The 8,725-nt window shown below is 40.8% G+C and overlaps 1 protein-coding gene across 1 annotated transcript in view; it reads right to left on the bottom strand.

Moving 5' to 3' along the window:
* Nucleotides 1-5,318: 5,318 nt before the first annotated feature.
* Nucleotides 5,319-8,725, bottom strand: part of rybpb (RING1 and YY1 binding protein b) — a 26,479-nt gene continuing 23,072 nt past the window's right edge. Inside the window, exon 5 of the mRNA XM_079509431.1 lies at nucleotides 5,319-8,725. This exon is cut by the window's right edge and continues 369 nt beyond it. The gene's annotated coding sequence lies outside the window, so the exon portion shown is untranslated.

Here is an 8,725-nt window from a genome sequence, read left to right as displayed (position 1 = left end):
CCCACTTGCAATATATCCTCACGGGTCACGGCCCATGTGGAGCCCTGGCCCACAGGTTGAGAAACAGTGGACTAAATGCTTTGAGAGAGAGGTGCGACGGGGGCACCCTGGAGGGCCGGCCATGACAGAAGGAAACGTGACAGCTATCAGAGGCTGGATTTCTGACCCGCAGGTGAGACTGCTTTACAAGCCTCTGGAGGAGCCAACGGTTCATCAATAATGTACGATGCCACCGGTCATGTTAACACTATCCTTAAGCACAGTCATTATGCATTACTAACCCCTATGGGAAAGCTTGCTGAACATACTCACACGGACTTGCACATGCACAGACGGGCACGGGCACGCACGCACGCACGCACGCACGCACGCACGCACGCACGCACGCACGCACGCACGCACGCACGCACGCACGCACGCACGCACACACACACACACACACACACACACACACACCCAGTAGTGTATGGAGGTTATAAAATGATCTTCATTACCCTGTATCATGTTGACAAGCTTCGAGCAATAACAGACGGGCAATATCTTGAGCAATATGGTCTGTTTACAACAAAGGGGATTTAATGTCAAGTATCCCAAGATGCAATAGGTTAGCGTCTTGAAACGAGTGTTCTTATTCCATTTCAGTTCGGTTCTTGGCACAAATGGGAAGAAATGTGCAGGGCCTGTGAAAGAAAAAAAGTGTGGAAAAAAACAGAAAGAAATCCTCCCACAGACATCCTGGAAAAAAGAGGTAAAGTTCTTCAACAGAGATTTACTGTTCCACTTTATGAGCACCGAGGCTGCTGCTCAATAAATCCTTTATCATTGCACTTTTTATTTGGAGATCTGATCTCGTCAGACAGATGGGGGGAGGGGGGGGGGGGGGTGAGAGAGAGACTGGGTGAGGGTGGGGGAGGGTCGTGTTAAAAATCGGTCTGACTTAACTGAGATTTTGTGCTGCTTGAGCAGACAGCTACTTTCAACAGCAGTGAAGCTGTTAACTAGATACATCCATCGATCATGTCAGCACAATGACGCCCGTGGCTGAGCAACTCACTTGTGTGGTGAGTCATACTGTCTGAGACTTTAAGTCTCCTGTAGGCAGTGGCACTGGAGCTTCCATATCTCATGCTGGAGCCTGGACGGTTTGCTGTGGATAGCAAGTGCAGTGGGCCTGAGATTTCTTCATTTGTTTTCCAGGGCCAGGGTGACTAGCCTACTAATATTACTAATACATTAAGTTTATACTAGGCATGTAACGATACACTCAACTTACGATACGATACGTATCACGATATGAGGTTCACGATACGTAGGTCCAGACCAACAGGAACGCACCCAGGGTGCCGGCCCGATTCCGGCGAGCCGCCCTGCGTCCGAACCGGTTGAGAAATGACAGAGTTACCGTGTGGGGGTCCCTCTACTGTACCCTCTACTGTACTGTACTGTACTGGCACACCTGAAATCACCATATATACAGTTAATATGTGCGTGTGTGTCTGTGTGTGTGTTAGGTTGCGCACAGGTGGTGAAAAACAACCATGCTGTTTTCGTGCTCATACCCAGCCAGCCAGTCTCTGCCGGGACTGGGAGAACCAAATTCTGGCGCGTGGAAGGACTAGGCTCTGTGGGTTGACTCCTGTCCAGGCCCCTCCTACGTCTCACCAGGTCTACTCCTGCTCTCACCAGGCCCAGGACCTGTGCGTTGCACCAGACTCCCAGTTATATTGCTTCTCATCTTTTGAGTCTCAAAGTGCTTTACAAATACTTAACTATAGTAAACAAAAATATGTAGCAACAACCATTAAATGCAAAATAACAAGAATAAAGGGGGTTCAAGGGGTTGTGCCTTGTTTTTGGATGAAAACGTGTCTTCTCTATTGATTACAGCGGCAGAGGTAAAACAAGGAGCGGTGGGTTTGCATTCACGTTAACTTCTCACGTGCTCTTACAATATAAGATACTCATTCAATGTATGTGCGATTGTGCGGGATCCCTATTACAGCTGAAGTTCAAAGGGCATAAATGAAGGTCCCGAGAGAGGCCTCGTTGCTGCTTTTAATTCACCTCAATGAATCCGCAGAGAACTTTCTTGTATAAAAGGATTCTTGGGTATGGCACATTTAGGTTTTGTTATTAAGAAGTGCACTTTGACATGTTATTTCTTTGTGGGTGGAGTAGATTACTATAAAAACGCAGGGTGGATTTCTAAGGGGGGACAAAAACATGGAGCCCCTTTGAGCAGAGTCTGAACTGGAAAGATGTAGGGTGCTTTCAGTCATCCTTTGAAACTCCCTTCATCATACAGAATATTTCAAGCCTGTGCAGCAGGCCTACACTCACACACTGTATACACACATATAAGCTAATGTAGAATACACTGTGATTCAAATATGACTTGATATTAAAGGAAAGCGATCTGAGGATCATAATGATGAATCATTATGTGGATTAGAACCAGTTTACTAAAGAGCTATCTAAGCCCTCTGTCTTATCCTAATGCCTCCGGATTTACACTGTACTGTATATACTTACTACACAATAAAAAGTAACTATAGTAAACAAAAATATACAGCAACAACCATTAAATGCAAAATAACAAGAATAAAGGGGGTTCAAGGGGTTGTGCCTTGTTTTTTGGATGAAAAAGAAAGTAACTAAGTACATTTACTCAAGTACTAATTTTGAGGTTTTTTTTTTTTAACTTTAACTTTTTCAAATGAGCAATACTTTTACTTCTACTCCACTACATCTCAGAGGAAAATATTCTATTTTTGCTTATTATAAAACATACCGTAACCACTTCAGCCTTATACTTTAGATATTTGAAATTAGCAGCTACAAGCTCACAATATGTCATACATGTTTAATACCGGACTTTTACTTGTAACAGAGTATTTCTACATTGTGATATTGCTAATTTTACTTAAGCAAAAAAAAAGGTACTGCTTCCTCGATTGAGCACTTGTGATCGTAGAGGAAATACTGTAAGGCTGCTGGTTCCATGCTCTGCTACACACATTGTCTGTGTTTTTTTCCCTATACACATAAAAGCCAGTTTCTAATGTGCAGATGTTCAGCTCTTCCTCACCATATGTATGCTTTCATAGTATGGCGATGCTGCCTGGCATGTGCTCTACTAGTGGAAGAGAAGAGAACCCATCTGTTCGGACCTGTACAGTGCAGAGGCCATCCACTCACTGTCACATACATATCAGGCACTTTGATTATTTCAAGGCATTATAAACACACATCATGTATACCAAAAACCATCATGTATACCAAAAAAGTTTGGGTACCATTGGTACCCAAACTTTTTAAGCTCGAGACCCAAAAAAGAAATGAGACGTTTGCCCGGGACTCAAACTAGTGAAAATAGCAGATCTACGGCTATTTCATTTGTTTTCTAATTTATGGAATTTCTTAGATTTTTCTTTGATTTCTTCATGAAATTAGAAATTACTGAAAAAAATCATTGCTTTTTCGTGGAATGTTTTTTGAAAATGTTTTGAAATAATAATAATTAAAACGTATAGGAAACAAAAAATAAAGGGACCCATACAAATGTTTACGCGACCCACAAATGGGTCCTGAACCACTGTTTGGGAAACATTGACCCATACCTATACACTATACAGCTGCAAGAGGATATACCTGGAAAGCTAATAGCTAATGATTACATAATACCTCATTGTATAGACCACAATATAACATATTACACATGTGTGTGGTGGTCCTGGTGGATAGTAACAAATGCATTTGCATTTGAATATTTTTTTACTTTATTTGAGTATTTGTATTTTTGGGTATCACCCCACTACATTTCAAACACAAATATTGTACTCTTTACTCCAAAAGTATATTTAAGCCTCAAATCCTCCAATGTCACAATGTGTCGCATCATGGTGCGTTATGGGCTTGTAAAAGAAAATGCATTTTGTAATCTGTACTTTTGAATACTTAAATAACCAGTTCACCCACTTTCAATCTATAACTTCATATAATTGATCCTCACTAATGCTCATTATAACATGGTACCATTTTTGTCTGTCTCTGTCTCAGGAGGAGTGCTGTGCGGTTTAGAAACCTGCCTACCAGTGACATCATCGATGGGGAATCCAAGCTAATAGAAACTGCAGACTTTCTATCCCTGGAAAGTTAGCATGCTATAATAGAAGCCATTGTTGTTCTTGCATAAAAGGGAAAAAAATATATATATATTTTGCCTGGCGATGATGTCACTGGTAGTAGGCGGGTTTCTGAACTGTCCAGAGTATACAAAAATGGTACCATATTATAATGAGCATTAGTGACTGAGGACCAATAAGCTAATATCTCACAGAATTTCCCCGCCCCCCTTAATACGCCCCCTTTCGGGGTTAGTGGTGATAGCGTGACGTCACTCCATAGACACTACATGTTAACAGAGGTAATTTAAGAAGTCTACAACTTTTGTTTTCTCAAGGTAAGGTTTGTTCTATCTGTTCGAGCTGATTTACCATCTTGTTTGCTTCATAATAATATTGGTCTGTCACATTTTTACATTAGAAAATGTACTTAGATTCTCCAGAGAAAAAAACGTGTAAATGCTAATGTTAAAGACACCACTATTTACCGGAAGTGGGCGTGGAAAGCGGGCTGTGAGATAGGCCTATTATATGAAGTCAAAGTAAGTATTTTTTCCCCCTTTCACTCATCTGTACTTTGACTCAAGGACTTGGGTTGAGTATTGTCCACCACTGGCCATACATGTGGCCTTTGGACACTTGGGTTGAGTATTGTCCACCACTGGCCATACATGTGGCCTTTGGACACTTGGGTTGAGTATTGTCCACCACTGACCATACATGTGGCCTTTGGACACTTCCGCAGTGAACACAAATAAATACAGCATTCATTACCACATAGGTCAAGAAATCTCACCTCTCATCGCAGTTTAAAACAAATATTGAACATTTGGCAGTGACAGCATTCCTCTGCTGTACATTGCTCTAAGTTTCTGGAATGACACAGTATGGGTCTGTGATTTTATGGTGCCACAAATAAGAATCTTGGGGGGGTGATTTAAGGTGCCTGTCAATACAGGGGAGTCCCCTGGTGTTATTGCTCTGCTACAGGAGGCCTCTTCCACTACATTAACACACTCCCCAGGATGTCTCAATCCAAATATCTGGTGGCTGCCATATCACCTCCAGGAGGTAAATACTAATAGATATATGAACCCATTACAAGAGCAAGTGCACGTTTAATGCATACTGTGCCTGTCTTCTTAAAACAACAATAAAGCACATTGGCAATAAAGCACAGGGATCACTCAGAAAGATAGATAACTTTAACAATTTTATTTGTGAAAAACTACAAGCAAAATTCATAAATAGACATTTTCTATTTGAAGCGGAGGAAAATGATACGGTTAGCCTATAAGCGCAAAGTCGTGCACATGCCAGAAACATGTAGTATTTCAACATTATAAGCTAGACAAGGAGCCATGATCAGGAGCCATGATCAGCTGAAATGATCAGCTGAAATGCTTCATACATTTCCACACCAGAAACATAATGTGACCATTTCACAAGGGGAAACAATGACACATTAGCTAGTTAGAAAAAGAAACAAACTAAAACTGGATTAAACAGAATGGATTAGTATACCGTCCCTACATACTTTTTCTTTTTTTTACCGAGCAATAACTTTAAAAGCATTGTACAAGACATTGTTATAGCAGGAAAATGAGAAGTTTGTATAATACACTTACTTGGAAATTCACGGTTAAGGTTATACAGTCAGTAACAAGCATTCTATATTTGGGTTTCTGACAAACAAAGCTAAAAAAATGTAACCATCTTTACACAGTAAATTAAGGTTACTGGTCGCACACAAGAACAGAACTGCTTGCGCGGAAAGGAAACAGGAAAACAAACAAAAAACCATTCAGCTCCAATGCCATTTTCATAGTGTTGGCTATTTGCACCATTTCAAATTCTATATACAAGCAATATTTCATATACTCAGCAAATGGCCATTTTTCAATAATTTAACATAATGAATCCGTTCTGTCAGACTATTCAGTCAAGTGAATGTGGTTGCGGATAAGGCAGGTAAAAGAGATGGCTTTTCAGGCCCATTGATAATAGATTGCATTACAAAGCAGGGTAATATTCTCAAATTGGACAAAACATTTTTTCCTTGTGTTCTGACCCAAACACCTCAGTATTTCTGTTCACATTGCTTTTTGCCACTTTGAACACTGACTCCATATTTCATATAAAGTACATATTAATAATCATAGCTGAATAGCAGGAAAAAAAAAGTTATGAACATATGCCACCTGGACATCAAACACTGCTCAACTCACAACACATGATTATCATCCCTACATGTGGAACAGCAAAGCCTAGACCCAAACCATGTCCCTGGAAACAGCACATGCATTTAAGGGACATGTGCACCGCATCTAATCTGACATGAGTTGCTCTCTGAGGGACAGAAGGTGTACTTAGGCTAGCTGGGCCCCTGAAGGCTACATGTACTATGGTAGTCCAGCAAAGTGGGGGCAGGGGGGGATGGGGGTTCACCAAAGGGCTACGTCTTCAAATTTAACACGCAGAACCACCACTTAAATCAGCTGACCCACCCACGACGACTACCGTTTCACCAAGCATGTCACCAAATAATTGATACGATGGTGGCTTTATCGGCTCTTGACTCAGTAAGTCATTCTCTGGTCTGAATTTAGCCGTACGCATTGAGGAGGGGACAATAAGAACACAGTTTAAATGGATTATATTAGTCTTTATTTAAACTGTATAGACCTTTTCACACTTGACAACATAAACATTCTAAAATGGGTACACATTTATTTCCTGTTGCAGTGTTTGTGAATATCAGTAGCAGACAGGAAATAAACTTGGACCCAAGCTGTTCCCTAGCAATGCAATTCCACCGACAAGGTCTATTTCAAGTCACACATTTTCATTTCATAATTGCATTTTCAAATTGTTATTCTGTCCATTTATGTCATTATGAAATTCCTTTGGTCCTTCAATAAATAAAACTAAGATATCATATAGACATTTATTCTTTATACAATTTCATACAGTTAAAAGGAAATTATGTTGGTCTAGTGCCAGCTAAGGTGAAAGTGAATTAAAAGCCTTAGAAGCCTCACTGGCTTGCAAATTGAAAGAGCCATTAAGTTCTATCAACAACTAGATTCTGTTTGTTTTGCCTTCAATGACAGCTTTGGAGTCTTATGAATCATAATCATGTCAATTGAAGCTTTGAATCTTCCATCAAATGTTCATTAAATAAAATAACGCCATGAGGACCAAAATACATAATAAAATCCAGAAGCAAAAAAAAAAGAAAAAAAAGAACAGAAAAAAAACAGTTCACAACAGCTTGGTAACGACAGGTAAAGGACAGATTACAGTTCAATATGGTTTTACCAAGTGGAACTGCACAAATTCATCCTTCAGTTACAACAGAAAAGATGCAGGTTTCCAGAGAACAATTAGGAGAATTCCATGGAATGCAGAGAATATAACAGCCAGACAGTTTTATTTAGTGTTTTACACGATAGCCTACACAATTATACAGTTATGGACACGAGAGACTCTATAAAGACATCTGCTAAAGCAGTGCTTAAAACAAAACAAAAACAAAACATCTAATTGAAAAGGTTAGGTGTTTGGACTTCAGGTGGCCTTTGTTCTGTATTTTTTTCTCTCTCCTTTCTTCTTCTGATGCAGGTTGACCTGTACATATCAATGAGACGGACCTGGCTGGAGGTCCTTCTTCTGATGCAGGTTGACCTGTACATATCAATGAGAGAGACCTGGCTGGAGGTCCCGACAGGTTGACCTGTACATATCAATGAGACAGACCTGGCTGGAGGTCCCGACAGGTTGACCTGTACATATCAATGAGACAGACCTGGCTGGAGGTCCCGACAGGTTGACCTGTACATATCAATGAGACGGACCTGGCTGGAGGTCCCGACAGGTTGACCTGTACATATCAATGAGACGGACCTGGAGGTCCCGACAGTGTTCAGAGTTGGAACAGTGTTGTAGAATGAGAATTTCTGAGTCAACAGGTCTTTGTCACATTGAGTGAATGGCAATCCCAGATCTGGAAAAAAAAACGTGTCACAGTGTATCTAGCACCAGTGTGTGCATTTGTGTATGATGTGTTTCATGTCTCACGAGTCTTCTAGTCCTATTGTTTCAAACTGCAAAAACACTGAACTGAAGGAACGAACGATCGATCTGCTGAATTATACAGCGAAGCTTCGACACAAAATAACAAATCAAACCCCAAAACAATAATATCAAAGTATACAGGTGCAACAGGTAATAAATAAGGGTAAGAATGGTTCAAAGTTATTAAAATGAGGGTGGTTATTGTGCACAGCGGAGAATTCTTCTTTACAAAGAAAATAATTAAAAGAAAAAAATATTGAATCGGCCTCACATCCACGATCCATGTACAAATATAAAACAATACATACAAATGTCTGGATGCTACCGTGAAGGGGAGGGGGCCCTGTTGGTATTAGGCCTGCTGTCCTGGCCTGTACCATGGTTGTGTAAGCACTAGGAGATCCCCCCACCCTCGACTCAAGAGAGTGGGGAATCAATCAATCTCTCCAACAGGTGCACCGTGCTGCTCCTCTCAGAATCCAGGGGTGTTTACAGAACGGAGGCAGGGCAGCAATAAGAAAGGT

Source organism: Electrona antarctica, assembly GCF_951216825.1.
Source record: "Electrona antarctica genome assembly, chromosome: 9".
Classification (NCBI taxonomy): domain Eukaryota; kingdom Metazoa; phylum Chordata; class Actinopteri; order Myctophiformes; family Myctophidae; genus Electrona; species Electrona antarctica.
This window is presented reverse-complemented; position numbering and strand designations above follow the sequence as displayed.